Source organism: Varanus komodoensis, unplaced genomic scaffold (assembly GCF_004798865.1).
Source record: "Varanus komodoensis strain SLA01 unplaced genomic scaffold, ASM479886v1 scaffold59_1, whole genome shotgun sequence".
Taxonomy (NCBI): Eukaryota; Metazoa; Chordata; class Lepidosauria; order Squamata; family Varanidae; genus Varanus; species Varanus komodoensis.
The window spans coordinates 2,495,130-2,520,718 of record NW_025336221.1 but is presented as its reverse complement, the minus strand read 5'-3'; the positions used below and the strand labels follow the sequence as shown (position 1 = coordinate 2,520,718).

Sequence of the window (25,589 nt, the reverse complement as noted above, 5' to 3'; positions counted from 1 at the left end):
GTTCAGTAAGTTCATTCTGAAACTTCACAAATTCCTGGTGACATATTTCAAGGCCTTTCTCTGCAGCCTTGACAGTCAGAAAGCAAAAAAGGCAGGTTTCTTACCTGCAATTGTCGTTCTTTGAGAGGTCATCTGTACCTCACACACATGAGCTCTGTACCCATGTGTGGAATTTTTTTGGGAAGATTCCATTTTTTTGGGAAGATTCCAAAGCTGATTAATTATTATTTGGTGGGAGTTCAGCCTCTAAGCACACCCAGCATGAGGGGAGGGGCTCCCACTGAGGCCTCAGTTCTAAAGAATAAGACCGCCATTTGGTAAGTCCCATTATGAGACATGTTAAGGCTGTGACAGAAAGCAATCCTAGTGGGGATAGCAGGTGGGTATATGCGAATGCACAGATGACAACTCAAAGAATGACAGTTACAGGTAAGATCTTTGTGGTCTTTGTGACTGGCAAGCTTAATTCTTGGAGGAGGGTAGTGTCACTCACTGGAGTAAAGTGAGGACGGCTCTGTTGGAGGTGCAGTCCTCTCTGGCTCGAACATCAAGGCAGTACTGGCAAATAAAGGTCAAGGGATTCAACCAAGCTGCTGCTCTGCACAGATCATTAAGGGACACTCCTTCGTATAAGACTGTGGAGATTGCTGTCGCTCTGGTGAAATGTGTTCTGACTGGGCCTCACAGTTGGAGGCCAGAGTTCATATGTTAGGAATATGGTATGAACTATCCATTTAGAGAGTCTTTGAGAGGAAATGACAGAGTCTTGGTGTGGACCACTGTAGCCAGTGAAAAGCCTCTATGATTGTCTGATGGGTTGAGTTCTAGATTTGTAAAAGGCTAGAGTCCTACAAACATCCAAGGAATGGAGGGCTAGCTTTACTGTGTTGGAAGGGGCTTGAAAGAAAGCTGGGAGGACAACAGTCTCGATGAAGTGGAAAGAAGAAACTTCTTTTGGGAAGAATGTGGGATCAGGGCAGAGTATTCCTTGTCTTTATGAAAGATGAGATAGGGAGGATCAATGCAAAAAGCAGTGAAGGTTCTGTTGAAAGTGTCGGCCAGAATGCTGTCGGTATCAGCTACATGGATTGCAGAGAGCATGGTGTGTCAACTGGTACACCAGTGCAAGATATTGGTGGTGAGAAAAGCAAGGGGACCTGATCTGGTTCTCCCTTGTTTGTTTATATAGGCAACTGCCATGGTCTTGTCTGTAATTATTTGTATTTGTCGGCACTGGATTATGGTTTGAAAAGTGAGTAAGGCTTTCTGTACAGCTAGAAGTTCTAGAAAGTTTATGCAGTTTGAAGCTGTTCGTGGGCCTCATTGTCTTGGATTGTAGAACAGTAGCAGTGGACTCCCCAACTGAATAGGGAGGTGTCTACAGTTATAGAGAGTTGTGGTTCCTGGGGGGGAGGGGTCAATTTAAATATGTTACCTGCCAATTTTCAAATTGAATGCATAGAGCTGCAATCTGGCATTCAATTTAAAAGAAAAATTTGATCATGGATTTTTATAGGCCCATCTTTCCCGAGTCAAATATCCCTCGCTTCACAATCATGCCTTATTCATGTCTTTGCTTTTTGGCAGCACCTACATTTATAAACAACTATTTTCAAGAATGAAGCACGCTAAGAGTAAAATTAGAACCAGAGTATCTGATGAGTACCTTGAGTACTCAGAGAACTGCAACTGCTTCCATTGAACCAGATATTGATGTACTGGTTTCTCAAATGCAGTCAAATATCCCACTAGCTTTATGTTGCCCTCTTTTTTTCTACTTGTATAATAAAAATATCAAAAACACAATGAAGTTTTATAACTTAGATATGCTCATTTTCTGTATTAGTGATCACAAACTTGGGACCTGCTCAAAGATTTTAGAAGACTCCCTGAATGGGGGACCACATTGTTAGGATTATGCAAGGACTTTTTTGCTTATCTGTGGCAGCAGTTATCACGAAAATTATGCACAAACCTTTTTTTTTTTTAGCAACTCATCAGCTTTCATTAGTGTTTGTGTATTTAATGTGCAGCCCAAGACAAATTTTCTTCTTCCAATGTGGCCCAGAGAAGCCAGAAGGTTGGACACCCCTGCTCTAGAATAATAGAGTTGCACCATGGGTGTTGCAGAAGAAACTCTGCATCTCTCTCTTGGACTCTGTACATGTTTTCTAGTTGTTCTGCTGGGGGCGCTACTGACCCTGATGATTTCCATTCCTGACGCACTGCATCAAGAAGGGTCCATAAGAATGGTATGGTGACTGGTCCTGTGGTCTCAGCACAGACTGCCTCAAAAATTGAGCCTTCTGCTCTTCTTGGTTCCTGTTTGGGATTAAGTTCAAGGCTGTGTGCTATAGGGAGGACCTGGCTGGAAAATAGTCCAATGTCCTCAGAAGCATGAGGAAGATCACACATGGGTGCAGATATGTTGGCAGGTAAATTGGAACAATGGGTCCAAGCTGGAGATGTGAGGTCCAGGATGAATGGACTCAAGTAGACCCATGTGGCAATGGTGTTTTCTCACCTGTTTGGTAAATGCCTGGCAGTGCAGCAGCCATTAGCAATACGCGTTTCTCCCAGGCAAAAAGGCACAGGGAGTTACCACAAGCTGCACAGTTGCAGAATAGGGCTGTAAGCACCATCTTCTCGAGTGGGCAAAAGTCAAAGAAGCCAGTAAAGAGCAGTATAAAAGGTGAGAAAAAGCAACGATAAGCAAGGAGGAGGAAAAAAATGGAGAGGAGGAGGAAAAAACCTGTAGACGAGAAAAAGTCTGAAGAGGGTCAGAGAAGCAACATTTGTGAGGTAAGTGGTAGAAGAGGAACTTCCCAAGAAGTGAGGCCTCGGTGGGAGCCCCTCCCTGCACCCTGGGAATGGCTAGGGGTCTGGCTCCAGCTGAATAATAATTAATCAGCTTTAGAATCTTCCAAAAAGGCTCCACGCACAAATGTAGAACCCATGTGTGTGATGCACAGAGACCATGAAGAATAACTTAGATTCTGAATTGACAAAATTCTGCAAGAGAACAGGCTCTGATCTCACAGTTTGTGTACCTGCTGTCCTGATTAAGACCGTGCCATTACATAAGTGTCCAGGTCACAAAGGACACGAACAGTAAGACTGCACAAATGATCTTCTAATCTGCCAATTAAAATGTTGCCAGGATTTTGAACCACAGCTTCATATTAGAGGCTAAAATGATTTACTTCCTATTAATTGTCACATTGTAATGAGCATGTGTCCCTTTCACAAATGTTAATCTGCTTAATGAAAGCACAGCTGGATATTACTGAGTCACTCAGAGAGGAATTGTCCAATGTCTGTAATTCTTGACGGAAAGCTAATAAATTCAAAATTGACGTAAATTTTGTGAGGAAAATGGAAAATGGCAAATGCCTGAAATGCAGAATGGTTTCTGAAATTTGGGGATAACATTACATTTTAATTTTAGATCTATTTATCATTCTCAAGTCTTGACCATAAAGATGGCTTTCAGAAGGAAGTCTTGGTCCTACTAATTAAACGGCATTGTGCAGCTATTCTATCCTTCCCTCCCCAGTAGATTTTCTGTGGCAAAGGAAAAAATACGGAGCATGTGGTGGGGAGAGGGGGAGTAAACTTTTACTATGCCTTATGGGGCTCAGTTGCACTGACACACAGTAACGGGGCTCCTTGGCATGTCTGGAGTCTTGAGTGTCATGGGAATCTTGCCAAAGTGGCTTGCCCATCCACAATATGCTTGCCATGGTGTGCATGGTGAAGTGCAGCATTCATTTTCCAGAAGGCAAACTAATAAGGTTAAAAAAAATGTCCAAGCGATTGTACAAGGTGGAAGGGACGGCATGTGAGCAAGGCAACCAATGAATCGCTGCAGTGCACTTCAGGTGGCTCCGCCCTTTAAGGCATTTCAGAAGCTGTAAAGCATGTGGCAGCCAGAAACACCGCGAGTCGCAGCTGTGGTCTGCTCTGCCTGCATTTTTCAAACCCCAATTGAAGACAGTGGTCTTAACCTTTTAAGTCTTTTAAGGCCTGGATTCTGGCCTGAATCTGTTGGGACACTCTATCCAACATCGGAGTCCTTCCTCCACGTGTCATCTCCAAGGGTGGTTTGGGAGGAGGCAACAAAGTGGGGGGTCTTCTCAGTGGTGACTCCCCTGATTATGAAACGATCTTCCTATTGAGGCTCACCAGGCACCACCTCTGTAGTTCCTTTGGTGCTAGGTTAAGACGGCCCTCTTGTCTGAGACATTCAGTGGTATTCAATGGCATGCGGGGGGGGGGGGGGGGGGGGGACTTTTATATTGATCTTGCTGTATTGAAAATAGTTTTAACTGCTCAAATCATTTATATTCTGTATAATGATATACTTATGCTCTTTTAATTGTATTTGTTTTTTGTTTTTCATGAATCACAGTGAATTGTTCAGACATAAATAACAATAATACTAATAATAACCACAAACCACAGCTGAACATGCAAATGTATGTATCATACACCAACGATATCCACAACCACAATACTTCCACCTCCAAATCTAGGCAAAATCTGCATCACACACACAAGAAACAGGAAAAACACTACACCAAACAAACTAACACATTCATGAGCACACACAAGTACAATACATGAACAGCCTAGGAAAAATGCCTGTTACTGCCCACCAACCCATCTGCCCCCTGAAATGCACCCCCCTTGAGTGCTTGGGTACACTTTTACATAGTAAAACTACTGAGCTTCAGCTACTTGCCGTTTTCTCAACACGTGATCTGAAGAGTGGGTATTCTTGGAAACAAAGATGGCACAGGAGCCAACATTTCATTTTGCAACATGTCTGCCCCACAGTTAACCATTAAAAAAAAAACATTTTTAAAGACAAAGTATCAGGACAGACAGCAATTCTGGCACCAAGCATCAAGAGAGGTATTGGTGAGAACCCAGGGGTAGGACAATACTATCCTAAAATGAAAACAGAATAGCATTGCCTGGTCAAATCAACAGGACAAACACATCAGCATGACTCAGTCGACCTATGAGAAAATGTGGCTTCACTTACGTCTGTCACAGCAGCTTCCATAGAAGCAAGGATGGAAAATGAGTGCTATTGGGTTTTAGTCTAGTGTTCCAACTCAGACTCCTGTCAGCATTTCCATCCTAGTCTTCTGAATGCAGTGGCTTAAAGTTATGCCACAAAACACAAGGTTACTTGACCATTTACTGGTGTGTACAAAAGACTTCCTATATATATGAAGGCAAAGCACTTGGAGTTCTTGAAGATCACAGGCTCAAGATGGGCCTTACAGACAAGAAATACCCCTAGACTTCTGGGGAAAGAGAAAGGGGAACAACTGCCATGCCTGTTCTGCCTCTGCAGTTCATGCTTTCTTTTTAAATAGGCCATCCGTCATTTTTCCTTAGCAATCCTCCCCCTGCCAAGTGCCAGAAGATTATCTGATTTTAGCAGTAAAATCTGTTATTTTAGTGCTAAAGGTTAGAGCTAGGGCTCCCAAGCAGACATCCAGAAACTAGCCATCCCGACAATCCACAAAGAGTTTTCATTGATATCTGGCTGAGCTAGGCTGTACTGGGGCTACCTCATTTTTGGACCATTAGTATCCGGGCCAGCTCTTGTCCATGTAAGCTGCATTTGCCTGCTTTTTCTATCCCGCTGCAGCCCCCTGCCTCGCATGCCAGGCCCTCCCTAAGGGTTGCACAGGAGAGTACAAGGGGGAGGAGGTGAATGTAAAACTCCCCTCCTGTGTATGCCTTTGTGCTCTCACCACATCAGACATAACCCAATGATTTTTTTTTAATCACAGAAATGTATTTTGTATGACTGTGATGGAAACTACACTTGGGAGGTTGCCTAAAACCCTGGTTTTCAGATACCAGTCTGCAGATTTCCTCTTGGTTCGCGGGGGGAGGGGCTGCATCCCACTCACTGCAGATGGGTGCAGGGGGTGGCTGTGCTCCACCACCTCTTGCTTGGCATCGCGTTCACAAGGGGTGTGCCAGTGCTGCTGGGGGGCCAGGGAGGGGAGAGAGGGCTCAGTGAGAGCTGGCTGGGAGCCGCACTTCACTGATTTCAGTATGTTGTTCTTTTGTTGGCTTTTTAAATCTCTGTTTCTGGTTGTTTTGGAGAATTTTCATTTTTTTTTGGTATTGCATTTGGAAACTAATGCACAGAATACCATTATTATGTGTATGGTGCTTCTTGTTTCTGCCTCAGTGGTCCAAGGCAGTTTTCCCATTTTCTCCAGTCCCCAGCTATGGAAAGGCTGAAAACCACTGGCCAAAATATGGCTTGGAAATACCAAAAATTAGATAACAATTCATGTTGATGAACAAAAGTCAATGCTGAGAGAAATTGTTTGGAATTAAAACCAAACCAAACCAAACTAAGCTGATTAGCTGTTAAGAGTTCATCCTGGTGGTGCACATTGGAAGCAACTTGAATGTCTTACTTCTGTCCATTCAATGAATTGCAGAAAGGCTGCTAAAAGGCAGGCAGGCAGGCCAAACAACAAACATAGAGGAGTGCTAAAGAGCAGAGAAAAGATACCCAGATTCATGTACTAAGAAGCTGTTCACATAACCTTGTGGAGGAGACTGCTGAACAAACACAGTGCTGAACAAGCGGGCCTTCCTTCCATGCTGCAGGAAGGAGACTGGCGAGGCTCTGGACAGGCAGCTGCTCTACAGTGGCCCACTGGGTACTCTCTCGCTCTGGCAAGTGCCGCAGTGGCAGAACAGCTGGAGGGTTAATCAAGGGCACCTGCTGGAGGTGGTGGTAGAGGGACCTCATGCCAGGGGTGCTGTTATTTGTCACTTTTCTCCTTCCATTGCTGGATGGTCTTCCTTAGTCTGCCCTTCTGCTCCCTCGTGCATGTTCCTGTCTCACAGATCTAACAAGGAGGAGACTTAGCTGTTGAGCCTTTTCTACGATGGCCCCCAAATGCATTTTGAGGGCTGTGTTGTTTTAGAGCACATTCCAAGATATCTAGATAGCTTTTGTCATACTTAGGAAAGGTATTTAAAGTAAAACCACCACTATCATACTGCCCCTTATGCAATCTATGGTGCAACAGTTCTGGGTACCACACCTAAATGAAATATGGTAAAAATTCAAAAGTTGCAAAAAAGGGCAATTCAAATAATCCAGGGGCTGGAAAAACTCCTCTGCTGGGAAAGGACACAGAGTTCATGCACTACTTAGCTTAGAAAAAAGGAGTGAAGAGAAGCATGGCGGAAATGTGCAGACAGGGAACCATTTTCGCCCTCTTGCATACTACTAGAATCTGGGATCGTCCATGAGTGGGATTGGTGGGGGATTCAGAAAAATCAAGTAACTTCTTCACAGAGTGCATCATTAAACTGCCGAATCCACTTCCATAAGGCGCTGTGATGGCCTTAAAAGGGGACTGGGTGAATTCACTGTCCTGAGGGCAACTAGTCCAGAGAGTTTTGTGCAAATCCAGGATGGGTGCAGCACGGCCACTGTGGAGACAGAATCCTGGGTTCGATGGTCTGATCCCAAAGAGGTGTTCTTATCTGGAGCCTCCTTGTTCCTCAGCTGTCCATTTTTCTGTTGGTTAATGGATGATTGTGCCTCATATTTTATGTTCTGGGTATACAGATTTTAGATACACTGAGCTGTTTTGGTTCTAAGGGTATGTTATGTTTTACAGCATACATTAAATACATCGAAGGAAAGAAAATTGTGACTAAGAGCTGGTGCACATCTTTGTTCTGCATGGGATCATTTATATTGGTCACACATTGTGCCTGCATTCATGGATTAACCCCTATTTGCATAGGCATGTAGCATATCATGTACTGCATCACAGGACTTGGGCCCTGACAATCACATTAGTCAGCGTATTTATTAAGCAGAGTTCCTCTCGCCTTGCAAATCCTCTTTTTTCCACAAAGTCCTTCCTATGGTGCCATGACAGAACAGAGTTGGAGAAGGTACAAACTTAAATGTTTCCCATAGATGTAGCACCTTTCTCATGGGGATAAAATTGGAATGCTTCCAGATGAGGAATTTAACTTGCTATCACCCCGTCTCAAACAGAGAATTTGTAAGTGGCTAGTTATGTTCCCTTCCATCTGTAAGCTTCTTATCTTCTGAGCGTCTTCATTAAGACGAAAAAAGACAAAATATGTGTGTAATCCTTTTTGGTTTGTAATGCTAAGAGCCCTCCATCTGGAAGTATTCTTGGTCTTTTTAGTTACAAAAAGAGAAGCAGAGAGGGGATCAGGATGGTTTGAGGAAATATAAGAGGTTTACAAAATTAGGAATGCTGTGGGGAGGTTGATCCAGTCTCATGAAATATTACAACTCAAAATTATCTAGTGACACAGACAGTAAGTTTGTTAAAGGCCAGTAAAAGGAAGTACTTCATGCAACATGTATTAATTTGTGAAATTCATTGCAACAGGGGATGTGGTCATGACTTACCAACACAGAAAACATTCTCTCTTTTTTTTAGTGTTTAGATAAATTCACGGAAGTTAGTTTAAAAATGGAGCTGTGTGTTTAAAGGCCATATGCCTCCATTTACCAGAGGAACTGGATAAACAACAGGAAGAAACTCTAACGTGTCCAGTTCCTGAGCTTTCTAGGGGCTCCTGGCTGCATCTGTACCAAGACAGAATGCTGCCACACAGTGGGTGACACGGACATGTGATCTGATCTAGCACGGTGGTTCTTACAGTCCGTTCTTATGAGAACCCTGCAATATTCTCTTACTAGCTTATTAAACGCAGTCCTACTAATGCTGAGAAAGGTCAGGGTGTGCTCCTTTACCTGAAATGTACAAAGCCAGTTCCAAAATAAGGCATCTTTTCTGCTCAATAATCTGTTAAGTTGAAACATGACTAAGTAATAGCATTAGACATTTCAAATTGTTTATAATTAGTACCTCTGCTCTCCTCACAGCCCTCCTTCCCAGTGTTCAAGTACTGCCTTGACAAGGACAAGATGAAAAAGGCTGCCACCTCCAGAAAATGTTGGCAATTGTTTGTTACAAAGGCAATTTGTCAAAGAAGGTTTAGGTGTTTTATAAACCAAGTGCAGCAGCTAGGACTGTGCCATCTTTGATCAATGACTGTTAAGCACTCAGGCCGACAACTTACTTATACAAGCAGACCTGGTCTTGGTCTGGCAGCAAAAATGTGTAATTGTGGGTTTGCATTTTTGTAAAGGACACTTCGTCTCCATAGGTTGAAGTGGCTGCTGATTTGTCAAGAGAGTGTCTGTCACTCCTATTTTTAAGGTCAGTTAGACTGCGGGGCACTCGAAACAGGGAGCTGGTTTTGACTGATGTTCTATGGCAGCAGCTCCTGAAATGGCTTTTATAATGAATTATATTTCACTGTATGGTTGTACATCGCATGCATCATCATCAAGCTTGATTAAATTAGTGTTTTTATGCTTATATTTTGCTTGCCTCCTTAAGTGGACCTGATCTAGAAAGGCAGCATATGAATATTTATATAAATAAAATTGGTCTGGTGTTTCAAGCTATAGAGTCTTGGCAAGATGATATGTATGGTGGAATGGGATGGTTAATTACAGTGCAAAACCTCACTGTGCCACTGAACTGTGCTCATATTTTGGAAAAATAGTTGTTCAAAACACGACAGTGTTCTTGATCAAAAGCAAGTTGCAGCCCCTTTATCAGGGAGATAAATGAACTGGTAGAAACAGCTGGTCCTGCTCTATCAGGTGGCCCGCAGCAGGAGAGAACGGGCAGCAGCACTGCCACTCGGCAGTCTAGCCATGCTGCAAAGCTCTGGATTCTGAGCTGAGCGTCAGAATTGGTTCCCACTTCCCACCCCCTGGCCCCAGTTCAAAACACAAGAAAGGGGAAGGCCACCAAGGGCTTACAAAACAAGGGCGTCTGACTAATTCACAAGCTCAGACAGCTGTCAAGCCTGGAGATAAAGCCTGGAGATTTATACACAGGCCATCTAGCAACACTGTGGGAAGCTAATCAAGTGCTGACATATTGAAGGATATTATGGAATATAATTCAGGCTCACTGAGAATTGTGAGGAAGACCTTAGATGAGAGGACTTCAAGTGGCAGCCCACAACTGCAGCTTATGATGAAAGTCTGTCTAAAACACCATCTATGTACATCCCTTCCTCCCTGCCTCCCTTTCCTTTTCCTTCCCTGTTCTGGCTTCTTCCAGATCAGGGAAGGGAACTGGGGAGGCCACCTGGATGCACTTCCCAAGTTATTTGCTCAGAACAATCACATCTCAACCCTCTTTTTCTCATCTATCACTATTCAGTTCCAGACCTACCTAGATGGCTGCATTGTGCACTCTCAGACAATGGAATGGCCACTTCCAGATTACACAGTGGGAAGAGAGCATTTGTGTCTTGCAAAGGTATCAGTTGGCACTCCCCCCACCACCCTCATTTTTTCACTTTTTATCCCCTTGACTAGGACAGAATCAGGAGAAAGTGTGCACACACTACAAATAAAATTGTGGAGAGAAGAATCAAAGCAAAGCAAAGCAAAGCAAAGCAAAGCAAAGCAAAGCAAAGCAAAGCAAAGGCAGAACTCAGGGGAAAGCACATAAGCACCAAGCTAACGAATCAGATGTGTTACAGTACATTCCCCTCCCAAGCACTGTAAATGGCAGCATGCATATAGCCTTTCCCCAAATCAGTTCCTCTTTCACTACTGGGGCTAGTTTGCGACTGGGATAATCAACCCGGACAGCACTCACACATATTATGGCTACCCTTGGAGTAGAGAAAAGCAGGTTGCTTACCTGTAGCTGATCTTCGAGTGGCCATCTGTGCAGTCACACATATGGGTGCTGCACCTGCACAGTGCCTTTGGCCGGAGATTACAAGCTAACGGGTTTTTTTGGCAGGAAAGGTCCACTCCCCCTCCCCCACAGCCTATAAAGAGCAGAGCGTCTGCCATTTTGTTCAGTCTTTGACGACTGGACGGACGCCCCCATGCGGAAAAAATTAGTTCTACCGTGAGCAGTATTGGTACCAAGAAAAACAACGAACAATATTGGTACCAAGAAATAATGATAACATTCGGTACTGACAAAAGGTCCACTCACTGACACCGAGCGGGGCCGGCGGGTGGGTTGTGTGACTGCACAGATGGCCACTCGAAGAACATCAGCTACAGGTAAGCAACCTGCTTTTCTTCGTCGTGGCCTCTGTGCATCACACATATGGGTAGATTAACAAGCTTACCATAATGGAGGAGGGGAGGTGTCCTCAGCGAAGAACAGATGAAAGAACGGCTCTGCCGAAGGAACAATCCTGCCGACCATGGACGTCTAAGCGGTAATGCTTGGCGAAAGTGCAAGGATACGCCCAAGTAGCAGCTCTACATACATCATCAATCGGTATTCCCGATGCGAAGGCAGATGAGGCAGCCACAGCCCTAGTCGAATGGCCTCGAGGGGCTGTGGGTAAGTCGATGTTAGCCAGTTGGTAAGACAAAGTGATAGTATGAACTATCCACTTAGAAAGTCTCTGCGGAGTGACAGGGGTGCCTTGGTCCCTGGTAGCATATTTAACGAAAAGTCTATGTGAACGTCGAATAGATTCCATCCTGAATCTGTAGAAGGCTAAACAGCGCCAAACGTCAAGTGAATGTAATGACCTTTCTAACGGAGTAGACGGAGCCGGAAAAAAGGCAGGTAAAATAATATCTTGTCCCATATGAAAGGGTGTGGACACCTTAGGCAGAAAAGATGGATCAAGCCGCAGGACAACCTTTTCTCTATGAAAATTGAGATAAGGTGGGTCTACGCATAGAGCACAGAGCTCGCTGGCCCTCCAGGCTGAGGTAACCACAATTAGGAATGCTGTCTTCCACGAGACAGGACATAAATCGATTGTTGCCAACGGTTCGAAAGGAGCTCTCGTAAGCGCTTGCAGAACAACAGAGAGACTCCAGGTGGGCATTATTGGTCTGATTGACGTGTTCAGATTATAAAGTCCCTTCAGAAACGTTTTAATAGTAGGTTGAGAGAAAATGGACGAGCCGTCCACCACACCACGATGATAGGTGATCGCCGCTGTATACACTTTAATCGAAGATGGTTTCAGTCCAGAGAGTAGTTCTAAGAGGAACTGAAGAATTGGATGTATCGATGATGTAAATGGAGAGAATGAACGAGAGTCGGCAAAGGTGGAGAAACGCTTCCATTTAGCTGTGTAAGACTTCCGTGTAGAAGGCTTTAAAGCGGAGTCCAATATGTATTGAATGTCCGGATGAAAGGTTGTCGGATTCGATGGCACAATAGTCGGGTCCGACGGTGCTGGAGCAGCACCGCCTCCACCGGATTCGAAGGTTGCAACTGTAGTGGATTCGAAGGTAGGATTCGAACCACTTGAAGTAGTCGTCAGTATAGACGTAACAAAGTCAGCTATCGGATTCGCCACGCTGTTAGTTTCAACGATAATATATCTGGGTGGCGAAGTGCACCATCCTGCTGGGTTATCAGGTATGGGAGTGGTGGAAGATGAAGGTATTCCCCAGGAGAAATGTCCAGCAGTGTGGGAAACCAAGGTTGGCGTGGCCACCAAGGAGTAATTAGTATCCCTGTGGCCCGATCGCAAACAATCTTCACTATGACTCTCATCACCAGAGGAATTGGTGGGAAGGTGTAGAAATTCAGGTTGTTCCATAGAATCATGAAGGTGTCCCCTAGGGATTCGTACCTGATTCCCGCTCTCGAACAGAAAGTCGCACACGCCTTGTTCTGTTGGGTGGCGAACAAGTCCACGTCGGGAAACCCCCAGCGATGAAAAAGGTCCTCGCGTGTCTGGGGGTCTAGTTCCCATTCGTGAGAGATGAGCATGCACCTGCTGAGAAGGTCCGCTTCCATGTTATCCGTACCGGCCAAATGGACCGCTATTATAGTAATGTCTCTTGAAATGCACCAGTCCCGGATCTGCATAGAAAGTCTGGCCAGGGTCAGAGACTTCGTCCCACCTTGCTTGTTCAGATAAAAAACAGTGGCTATGTTGTCCGATGTTATCTGAACAACCCGATGTTGAAGAACATCTTCAAAAGAGCGTAGGGCTTTGAATACGGCCAACAACTCCAGGAAGTTGATATGATTCGTGGATTCCTGACGAGTCCACGTGCCTTGAGTATACAGGCCGGAGCATACCGCTCCCCAACCCAGAAGAGACGCGTTGGTACCGACTGTTATCGATGGGCCTTGGGGCCTGAAGGGGACCCCAGCAGTCAGATTGTCCGGGACCGACCACCATAGTAGGGAATGGAGTATCGAGGATGGGACTCGAAGCAGTTTCAACGGTGGATCTCTCTGTGGGTGGAACGCTTTGTTGAAAAATAGCTGCAAAGGACGGAATCGCAGTCTGGCATGTGGCACCACTGCAACGGCGGAAGCCATATGTCCTAGAAGCCTCTGGATGGACTTCGCTGGAACTGATCTGTCTCGTCGCATTCGATGAACATGGCGAGCAAGAGTCAGTTGTCTGTCCCGAGGGAGAAACGCCTTTTCCAACGTAAAATCCAAGTGGGCTCCGATGAACATAAGCTTCTGTACCAGAAGGAGAGAAGATTTCTCAGTATTAATGCAAAGGCCCAGGTTGTCCAATAAGGCGCAGGTAATATGGATAGAAGTGAGAAGCGCTTCCCTGGACCTGGAGACTAGGAGCCAGTCACTTGTATGCCCTGGAGGCATAGGTAAGCGCAGATAGGGGCCATGCATTTAGTAAACACTCTCGGAGCGGTGGCCAAACCGAAGGGTAGAACCATGAATTCGTAGAAATTGGAGGCAACAGCAAAGCGAAGGAAACGCCTATATTTGGGATGGATTGCAATATGGAAATAGGCATCCTTCAAGTCCAATGAGGCAAACCAATCCTCTTTCCTAAGCAGCGGCAAAATATTTTGGAGGGTGGTCATTCGAAACTTCGTCACAATGAATCGATTCAGACTACGTAAGTCTAAAATCGGACGTAGGCCACCATCCCGTTTGGGAACTAAAATATCTAGAATAGAATCCGTGAAGGCCATCATATTGAGTTACTTAACGAATTGCTCCTTTACGAAGAAGTTGTTGTATTTCATCGAGCAGTACTGGCGAGTAAGATGTAAACCGGATCGGACTCGATGGAGGAACGGTATCGAATTCTATCCTATAGCCATGCTGTATGACAGACAATACCCACCGATCAGATGTGAGGGACTCCCAAATGGGGAGTCGGCTTCGCAGCCGGTCCCCAGATGAGAGGGGGGTGGGTATAGGATAGGGTAGAGGAATGGTTTGCCAGTCCCGTCAACACTGCCTGCTGTCGTCATATCGGCGGCGGCCCTGTTGGTTGTTGGGGCTGTTGTCGGCGGTGTTGCTGTTGTTTTTGCTGCCTGTGCTGAGGTTATTGCCTGGAATGGTAAGGCTGTCTGTAGGGCGGACGGGTCCATGCCCACTTACGCCTCGGTTGCGACTGGAGTTCCATCCGTCGGGCCATCATGCGAGACTCATGAAGTTTTTTGAGTTTATGATCCATCTTCGAATGGAAAAGCCCAGACCCGTCAAAGGGCATTTCCTCGATACGCCGCTTGGTCTCTTCGGGGAAGTTGGCGCTCCTCAGCCACACATGCCTATGAAGAGAGACGGCACTGACCAAGGCCCTTGAGTTGGTGTCCACATGGTGCCTGGCTGTGGACAGCTGTTGGACTGCAATGTGCATCGCCTCCTTGATTAGCACTTTGGCCAAGTCACTTGGTTGGTCTGGGAGGGCCGAGACGACGTTGTGGAGGCGTTGCATTATAAAATACTGGTATCTCGCCAATGTCGCCTCGTAGTTCGAGATACGCAGCCCTAAGCCTGAAGCTGCATAGACCCTCCTGGCCTGGGAGTCGATCTTGCGGCCCTCCTTGTCTCGCGGAGTGGTGTGGCCTCTTGCCTCTCTACTCTGGGAGGACTCCACCACGACTGAGTTCGGCTTGGGGTGGAGGAGGAATGATATGTCCTCCTCCCGAACCCGGTACGTGGCTTCGTACCTCCGCAATGTTGTTTCAGGGTGAGAGAGCAAGTCCCAGGTCTGCGTCATCGCCTGCCGGAGGTTGGTGATCAGGGGCAGGACAATGGAGGTGGACTGCTCCCCGTGGACGACGTCATAAAATTTATCCATCGACGGTCCTGGGCTGGACGGCATCGATATCCAGGGACTGGACGAACCTGGACATCAGCTCCGCGAAAGAGACGTGGAACTCATCCGGTGACGCAGGGCCCTGGGAGGTCACCGCGACGTCGGGAGAGGTGGAATCGACGTCCGAGTCCGCGCCGTAATACGGAGGGGCCGAAGAAGAGGACTCCACCGGCAAGACGGACCGGCTGCTTTCCTCCCAGGGAACCGGGGATGTGTGCCTCGGATCCAGCGGCAGGGGGCGATCGCGAGAGCGTGGTGGGGACCGATCCCTCAGCGCAGGATAGTACCCAGTCGAGTATGGCTCGCCCCAGGATGGATAGTAGGAGCGACGCCAGTCCTCGGATCACTGCTCCCTGGAGCAACTCCGGCGGGCCCTGGGCGGGGATCCAACCACATCCGCCTCCATCGTGGCCATGGACATAGGCGTGGGTGACCTAGCCCTGCGGGGAGAGTCTTGAATTTCCCCATCAGAGATCGACCCCCGCTGAACAGGTGGAAGCGGCTCAGTAGGGAGGTTGGCCACACAACGAGGAGACCCTTGAAGGGTGACCCTCATGGCTACTTGGAGTACCGGCTTGGGTGGGGTCGGTACAGTGGTTGCCGCCGGTACTGACGCTGCTGTCGAACCCGAGTCGTGGTGTCGTGGCCGCTCCAGATCCCTCGACTTCTGGGTCGGTTTAGGAGGCTTCTCTTTCCTGGCCTTCTTAGCTGATTTATCAGCATCAGCATGCTTGCGCTTCTTGTGTTTCTTTTTGGGAGAAGTGGGTGGGGCCCTCAAGGTAGAGGCACCTTCGTCCAACGGGCGCGAGGGCGGGACCACCGTAGACGGCCAGGCTTTGGAGCGGCGATGAGTGGGTCGGACTGCATAAGAGCCCAATCCCACAGGAGCCTCTGGAGGCGGTTCTCCCGATTTTTCCTGGCCTGCTTAGAGAAGGCCAGGCAGTGGGAGCACTTGTTGGTCCTATGCCCCTCCCCCAAGCAGAGGAGGCATAGGTCATGCAGGTCAGATGGAGACATCTTCGACCCACATTCCGCGCATTTGTGGAAAGCCGCTCACTGCGCCATCGCAAGAAGAGGAAAAAAGAAGACAGTGAAGAGGGTAAGAATATATTTTTGGTTTTTTTTATTATAGAAGAAGGTAAAACGGTAGAACGACAGAACTATAAAAGTAACAAGAACTATAGAAATAACAAGAACTAACAGGGATATAAAACTGGGAGTTTAACAAAGAAGAGGAAAATAGGCTACGAGTAATGATCAAAGCGATAGTTGAAAGCGGCACGAGGCACAGCGAACAGTGGTCGCAAAGACTGAACAAAATGGCGGATGCTCCGCTCTTTATAGGCTGTGGGGGAGGGGGAGCAGAACTTTCCTGCCAAAAAAACCATTAGCTTGTAATCTCCGGCCAAAGGCACTGCGTAGGCGCAGCACCCATATGTGTGATGAACAGAGGCTACGACGAAGAACCTACTGAGTTTTTTCCGTGTAGGCATTTTCAAGTCATCATGTATACTAACAGAGATGTCAATTCTCTGAGTGCCATCCAGGTAGACTCAGGGGAACCCAAAGGTGGTAATGGTGATAGTGACTCATAAGGATGGTAAAAGCTTAAAAATACCCGGATCATATTCCCTAATCATGCTGCTTAACTAAGAAGCCATTTACACCATTCTGACCAATTAATACATCCCAGAGTGCATCAAACAAGACTCAGGCCAGCCACAGGTTCATCTTATCCAATGAATCTTAACTACTGTCCATCAAGCATCTCTTCTAAATCCTCAGTCTCCACTGAATCCTTCACCCTTTGATCAGTTGGAATGGCTCTATCTGTTCAAGGGTGGGCATTTCTAGACAGCAGTGGTCTAGCTCTATGTTGCCTGAGAGGCACTCAATCCATACATATAACATGGGCTTGCTACCTACACAACTTCACAGGGGACAAAATAAGGGTACCCACTCCCTTGCTCAGGAAGCCTGAGTAGCCTCTAGAGCATGTGGTGTGGGAAACAGGACCATCCCTGACCTGTGACAAAAGCTGCCTTTCTGAAGGTGCCATGTCCTCAAGGGAAAGCACTCTAGGTATCAGAAGATAAAGAGTAAAGGTTTCCTGGCTAAAAAAATAATCACACACACACACACACACAGAAGGTAGTTCACTGCAGGTGGTTCACTCCAGCCAAAATTCACAATTTTAACATCCATTTCACTATTGCGTTACACAAGTCACAGTAAAGAACTGTAACATGCTAGGCTCATAATCTCAACTTGTTTTTGTTTTCATGTTGTATTAAAACTTAAGTTAAACAAAAGAGAACACAGTAACACAATAAAAAAGCAAATGAATGCAAGTATCCCAGCTAACACCACAATAGTAAACATCTTCTGTTTTGTTCAAGTAAATAATGCCAGTGCTCCTTCCTTAAAGCAGAAGAGAACTCTTAGGTCAGACACAAGTAAACAAACCCTTCATCCGTAAAGGGGCATTGCTACATCTGCAGACTTCTGCCAAGGCAACTGATAGTAAATGATGATGTAACTTCCTCTTTATTTATGTGGATGACCTACTTTACTGCCCTACTTTTTAATGAGCAGGGAAATCATAAATGATCAGAAGCGCCATTAAGCAAAGCAGCTTGGCATCACATATTTTGGGGGAGAGCTGCTTGCACTACCCCTCAAGCCATGGCAGATGGATTTAAAAAATTCTCTTCAGGGAAGGGGGAATGAGTGCCAGCTCCTAGCTAGAGATCTAGGTGAATAGGGAGGGGAGAGGCGGCTCAGTGGGAGCCGGCTGGGAGCCATGCTGTGCCAATTTTGGTATTTTGTTCTTTTGCTGGCATTTTTTTTGTTGCTCGGTTTCTGGTTGCTTTGGGGAATTGTTTTTGGTATTGTGTTTGGAAACGAATACACAGAAATAGTTATGTGTATTACATGTATGATGCTTTTTGTTTCTGTCTCAGCAGTCCTCAAGGTTTTCCTGTTTTTGCTGGTCCCCAGCTATGGAAAGGTTGAAAACCTCTGCTCTATATTAGCTTCCATTTAGGTACGGCAGGGTGGTCAAGTGTCTTCTTTCATACTGGGCCTCCAGGTAACACAGAGAAGTGGATTCTGAAAAATGCAGCTCCCCCCTGCTTGTTTTTTTTTTTTTAAATAAACACCCTTAATTATTTCAAATCATGGATCCAGCATCCAGCAACATTCCCTATTGCAATAGCAGCCCGTAGAACTCTTGTAGGATTCTTATCGTTTAAGTAAAAATAAAAGCAAAGAATCCTTGCTTTAAAAATGCTAATCCAGCTTTAGGAACCTGGAATATTTGCTGCTCCTTCTACTCTGCTTATTCCTCCTTTCTGGACTTCACCTGCTCTCTTAGTGCTTTTAAGGGGATTGAGAAGATGCAATTAAAGAGGAAATTAATCAATAAGTTCCCACCCCATTAAATAATGCTTATTTATACTAACATCCTATTTAAGTTTACTCAGGCATCTATCCCTGAGTGGTCAATGGGACTTACTCCTTGGTAAGAAAGTTTAGGGCTGCAGCTGTACTAGCGTAAAGATAATAATACAATTCACTGGTGAATTTGAAAACTCCAGAAGGCATCTATAGAAATTATATATATGTGTGAGTATGAGACAGCAATATTAGATCGCTTGTATTGAAGTTGTTTATCCCATAATATTAATAGAAAAATGTCATTGGGTATGGCTAAAATGGAATGTCTTCCTCCCTTAACACACACACACACACACACACACACACACACACAGAGAGAGAGAGAGAGAGAGAGAGAGAGAGAGAGAGAGAGAGAGAGAGAACAGCTTCCTTTTTATTTCTACAACTTCTACTTCTTTATTTCTACCATTTCTGTAATTCTACTTCTTCCCTTATTTCTATTTATTTCCCTTTCATTCTGGTGTGAAATAAAGACCTTTTTATTTAGCCATCATTTTAATAATTAAGGATCTTACACAGTTGCATTTTCTTTCTTTTCTTCTCTTCCTCTTTTTCTTTAGTTTTGAAAGTGTTGTTTTATGTTGTGTTTTTACTGAATTTTAACTATTGTTATTGTATTATTATATCGCTATTTTAACTTTTTGTAAGTCGTTCTGAGGCGTTTTTTGCAAAGGACGAGATAGAAATGTTTTAAATAATAAACAAACAAACAAACAAACATTTCTACATGTTGGATGCAAAACTAGGCAAACCTTTCCCTCAGGCTTAAGTTGTTGAAGTTCAAGTACAGATTTTCCACCTGATAGTACTGCATACATGAGAGTCTGGTTAACTTGAAAGACATTTTTGAAATCTTTCAGTACAATTTTCTATATAGCTTCCCTTAGGGTGTTCAGTGGCACTTTCTCCCAAGAGAGCTATGACTGTAAATTTACACACACACACACACACACACACACAAAAGCAAGTGCTACTCTTATGCTATACCAATAGTTTACTCCTACATTGGGTTATATTTGATTACAGATGGAAAAAAAACCCTAACAAATTACTCAGGAGTAAATTTCTTGACTTTTATTGTTTTATATTGTATATTGCCTTGGGTAGACTATGATCTTGAAAGCCAGCTTTAAAAAAAGCTAAGCAAATAAATAAAAAGAAATTGAGGTGAAATTTGACTAAGATTTTTCTTTTTTTAATTGCAGAGATTTTGATCAAAAATGGACTTACCTCCTGTGAAATTTCAATTATGAAAATCATTTCTAAATCTGCATATAGACATACACATTAGCATATGAAATGCATGCCTGTTTGTGGTGCATGACCTCTTTTTTAGTGATCCGTAATTGCCCACCCTCGTTGCAGTCTGGTTGAAATTGCATTGAGAATACAAAAAACTCATACACGGTGGGGGTCGGACTTCTTAAATTGACCTTCACAGTTCTACTGTCACTGCCAACAGTCTTCTGCTATATAACGTTCTATATATAAAATCTTGAAAGTCTCTTTAAATGATCCATTCTTAGCACAACCTTTGTTCACAATGCAACTTCTGATCAAAACATGTCTATTCTGGACACCATTTCTCAACACACTCTCTTCCTTCCTTCTTTCCTTAATAATCCAAAACCTTCAGTGTCTACTTCCTTCAATGTCTGAACTACATTCCTGCTTATGAAAATTTAAGCCACAATAATTTTAGCTTCTTCTTTTTTACTTTTTTACGTGCAAAGGGCAATTTAAACAATAACAACAACAACAAGCTAGCCTTGTTCATGTTTCCAAAGCAATAATTGCTCCCCTAGTTACATAAGCACAGTTTAGAAAAGTCTTTCCCAACAGATGCTTAGTAACTGTTCCATCAAAATGCTGGAGCACAGCCAGCAATGCCAGTTCAGTACACCCCTTTCACATGTCACCAGCTGTGCTCATTTCCTCCTCTTCCTATCATCTCCACCTTTCCCCAGGGCTACTGTTTCAGTTGTTTGTTATTATTGGTGGTATTTATTATGCCTTAAGTTGACCTTTATTTGCTGTTTCACTTTGGAAGCTTCCTTGAGAGTGGTTTTACCCTTTAATGCAACATATATATTCAATAAAATAAATAAAATGTGGGAGCTGCAGCAAATGCTTCACCGCTATGCTGCTATTTGAGACAACGGGTACAACAACTAAAAGACAAAAAGAGTATTTCCCACCCCAGTACATCCTTCTCTAGCACAGCGCAGGGGTGATATGTCATCCAAAGCTGCAATGCAGAGCTTCAAAAATGAAACTTGGCATCACCTTGGTGCACCAAGAAAGCTTTTATCCTGTATGGAATATAGGCCAGACAAACCACTGCATCTACTCGGGGTGGGAGGAGGTGATTGCCACAAGTCTCTTCATGGGATGTGTGAATGGGTCCCCATGCCCTGGGCTCCCTGCAGGGAGCAGAGATGGAAGATAACCATTCTTGTTCAGGTCCACCTCTGGCTGAACCCTGCGGGATGCCAAAGTCTTGGCATGACTCAGCTTGACCTGCTTTTGTTACCCAGTTGGACTAGAGCTGGAAGTTTCTAGCATCTGTTCCAAAGGAGGAGGCTTCACATGTGTTCTGGGGCTAAGCTCAGAAGAGACAGAGCCAATCATGCAGTGTCGCCATTCCTATCTTAGCATAAGGAGCCAGCGGCAAAGGTTTTAGCCATACCAAAAGAGGCTGAAACAGCCATATCATTGCAACAGACCTCAGCACTGGGGACTAGGTTCTGGAATACAGAAGGACTCCGTGGGCGTTAAGCCAAGATGCCCAAAACATAACATCAGACATACAACTTGAAGGCAATAAGATTCCTGCCAAATCCTAAATATGTTTGCACTTTCTATTTTAAAAGGATACTTATACAATGAATCATAGAACTCAACTGTAGCTCTCCACTAAAATATATGCCTATTCAGTGTGAGCTTAATTTTCAGACTGATTTTTGATCTTTGCTTCCACACCTTTTCAGCATGGGTATCATTGTCTTCTGGGGTCAGTTACCGGGCAAGTGTGAAGTAGGTTAGTTGCTGGGAACGCAATTAGGTCTGACATGACAGCTGTGGTTGGTATAATGTTGTGGAGTTCCGGCTCCCATAAAGGTGAGGGATACTAGTGATATTTTCTAACAGGTTTAACAGAGTTTTAAAAAAGAATAAATTTAGGGCTGTCCCTTGGGTAAAACATGGCAGATTTCTAAAATATTTTAACCTTCCTCTCCCATCAGGTGACTGATGGTACACTTCTGATCATGCCAGGAAAGCAATTCAGGAAGAGGAGGTGGAAAAACAGACATGGGTCTGTCTGTGCTGTAGATTATTGTTATTGGAATGGTCTCATTGCATTAATGATCCTTGGTCATCCTGCAGTTTTTCAATGTTCATACTGGTGATTAAACAGTAAACAGGCCATGCTGCTTCTATGAAAAAATGCAACATAAAGCTAATAACTTCCAAGGAAGCAAATGATAAGGTTTCTTTTTATTTTTACTTTCTTAACTAAACTCTTGAGAATCAAAGTTACAAATCTGTACTAACTTGTATGCAAAGTTTTCTAAGCTTCACTTTATCCCCAGGCTTAAACTGTGATTCAACTACTCCCTACAAACCCAGACTATACCACATTAATTCTCAAATCTGAAAGCAAAGAATGAGGGGAAGGGTTCCCTGCCCTCCCCTGACATGGTCCTGCTGAAAAGACATGCAAATATGTTGCATGCATAGTTTGCTCCCAAGCTTAAGCCTGGTAATGAGACTTTAGTGTAGTTTTGTTTGACATGTGGAATCTCAGTTGCACTGTATGACTAGCAAGGCATACTAGAATTGTACAAATTGCTTGCTAGGAAAGGAGCTTCATTCTCTCCCTCCCCCTTATCTATTCCTGGGGAGAGGGTGCTGCAATCATTTTGCTGAGACCATAAATACTTAGACTGCTTCTCTCCTCCATCCCACCCTTGCCCCCATGAAGTACTGGGCACTAGTTACTGGCAGAAAAAAAAACAGCTCGCAGTTTTACCTTCTGGCTCTCCTGACAAGACCTACTTTTCCAGCTGAGCACCAGCAGTTGCCAATCTGCCTCCAGAATAGCACTTCCACAGCATAGAGATGCTAACAAACACGACCAATTTATAAAGGAAGTATTTACCACATGGCAGTGTTGAGAGCACAGATACCAGAAATAAGGCGGCTCAAAGACACAGCCCTAGGCCTCTTGTAAATGATCAGCAAATGTACTTAAACACAACTGAAGAACCCATCAGTGCTATCTCCTGCCACAGCAATTTCTAGCATTAATAGGAACTACTGTAGCACTTTTGCGCAGAAATACATTTATATAATATCTGCGGAAAGGGGAATAATACCTGGGGAACTAATGTACAGTTACTAATTAGACTAATGATCATTGGTATTATAAACAAAGAGTCAGAGTTTTACAACAGCCATTCTTATTTGCTGTGCCTCTGGCGCTGAATTTGGACTTACGGTCAGAGCTAGCAGGCAGTCACATCCGAAAAGGCAGCAGAATTAAGAGCATGAGATAGGAGCACCCAATAGTGGTTCCCAAAGGTGTGGTCCAAAGCAGCTCCAGCAGACAAGTAAAAGGGGCCACATATACAACCCACAGAAAGAAAGCACAAAGTGATGTGACGGCATGATCACAGAGCAGGCAAGTAGGTGCACCAAACAAGCAGAAGCTCAGTCCCAACCAGAGCAACCTCTGGGGTTTGAAGGGAAAACTGACATCTGACTTGTTCCCGGCTGCTCTTTCAGGTGCTGGGTTTGGCATGGGCTTCTAAATGTCCAGCCAGCTCCCTTTGCACCGTCCAATAGCAGCAAAGAGCTGGCATGAGCAACAGCAGTTCCATCTTCTGCCCAGTGCCTTGCTCACAGTGAGTGCCAAGAGGTGAAACAACAGGCCGCAGCCGTCCCAACTGCAAAGGCCTCTTACATTTCTACACAGCTAGAAAATTCACCAGCTGTCAAATAACTGATTCTAACATCAAAAGACTGGTGTGAGGATAAAGATCATATATGGTCACCTACCCTTGGTGGTCAACCAAGACAAGGACATAATTGATGACTGACTTGAGGATGGTCTCTATTAGAAGGCTGAGGCAACAGTGATCCCAATGCAAAGGCCCTGCAAACGTTTCTCCTTTCCCAGGCATAATGCAGTCTATCATCAAGGATCATTCAAGCTGGCATTTCCAGTTAGCTTCTTGCAATGGCAAAGACCCAGAAAAGTTGTGCTGAACTTTTGTTTATTTGGATAATAAACACCACATAAATAAAAGTGAATTCCCAAACTACATTCTGGCTCTGAGAGCAAGAATTATGAAGCATTCATGACACATCAAGTCAACAATTAGGTTTACAGGACATGGCAACCCCCTGTAGGTAAGTAGTCAAAGTCAGTTGCTATGTTGTCTTAGCCCAGATTGTCTCCCATAGGGTGGCATATTTGGGGGCGACAAGCACCCTTGTCAACCCATGGCTTGTTCTAGGGATTGGGGAAGACACAGTGGGTTGGTGTGTTGTTCAGATCTGGGAGAATGGCACACAAATGCAAACTTAACAGTTATCAAAAATATATAATGTAAAGACCAAGTCTGGCCTGGTCTATTACTTTGTCAGTTACAGTTGTCAAACACTAACAGAATAATGAGGGGAGGCAGCCAAATATAGGTTACACTGTGAGCAGCTGACAGTAGTTTGGGTCATTGCTGGGAAATAAATAGAAGGGAAATATATTGCAAAACACCCTTCCATTCACTTCTCAAGACAGGCTATCTGCATTTATTTCCCCTCACTTATTGCCCAGCTATGAGATTTGTTTATATTTCCATGTAAAACAAAAACAAAAACCAAATTTCCCAGACACTTAAAAAAGGCTGTGGGCAAACAGGGAACTCCACAATGAAGAGGGCCCATTCACTCTATCCCATCCAGCCACTTGTTAGGTTTTTTTAACAGTTGTGAGTGAGTCATGAGAAGTGCCCAAAAGGCAGCCATGAAGAAGAGAAGCCTTAGCATCTCCCAGTTCTGGAAGTGTCCCAAAGGTACAGCACACTGAGAAGTGTCAATGCAACAATTAAGACCCAGAGGATTACTTTGCTAAGGGGGAGATCTTCAGCCCCCCACCCCCCAATCAGGAGCTGAGGTTGCTCCTTCACGCATTCAAAAGCCACAGAATGTTTTCCTTGCAAAACATTATTTACTGACCAAAAACACAAAACACTCAGAATGAATCTCTGAACATGTGCAGAGCAATTTGTTGAGTCCAATCTAGTAATTGCCCCCAAGAATTTTCCTTATGAGCTTCAAAAGGGCCTTCTGAAAGTGAGCATGCCTCCTCTCCAAGCACCGATACTCTAATTGGGCCACCCTCCACTGGCAATGTGTCATGGGGTCAAAAGCCATGCTCATCTTGTCTGAGTCTGAGAAACTCCCCTCTTCCAAGTCCCTTCCCACCAACTGCACATCTTGGTTATTCTCAGCTACAGCCTGCCCATCTGGGGAGTTTGGTCTTGACATAAGTATCCCTCCTTCTCTCATCCCAGTGTCTATTTGGGCCACATTCCCTGGTTCCCCACAATTCTGGTTCACATTCTGATTCCTCTGAAATCTAGCCAGCAGTTCCTCAGAATGAGCACCCAAAGCAGCCATCTTCCTCACTCTCAACATCCCCTCTGGTGCACTGACTGCTTATTTTTGTCTCCTTGAAGTGCACACCTTTGCAACTCAAAAAGATTGATCCCCACCGGACAAAAAATAAGCCCCTGAAGGCATTTCTGAGTGCAATCCTTCCTGCAACAAAAAGGATAAGAACAAGAAGCCAGTGACTATCATTCCAAATTGCCGCTTGGGCATCAGTAGAGCACCTCTTCTTGGTGGCAGTGCAACCTCTGAGAAACAAATAGACCCATAAGCAAAAG

The 25,589-nt window shown here is 44.7% G+C and overlaps 1 protein-coding gene across 1 annotated transcript in view; it reads right to left on the bottom strand.

The window, feature by feature from the left end:
- Positions 1-25,589, bottom strand: part of ARSG (arylsulfatase G) — a 109,080-nt gene that overhangs the window by 36,347 nt on the left and 47,144 nt on the right. The window lies entirely within an intron of this gene.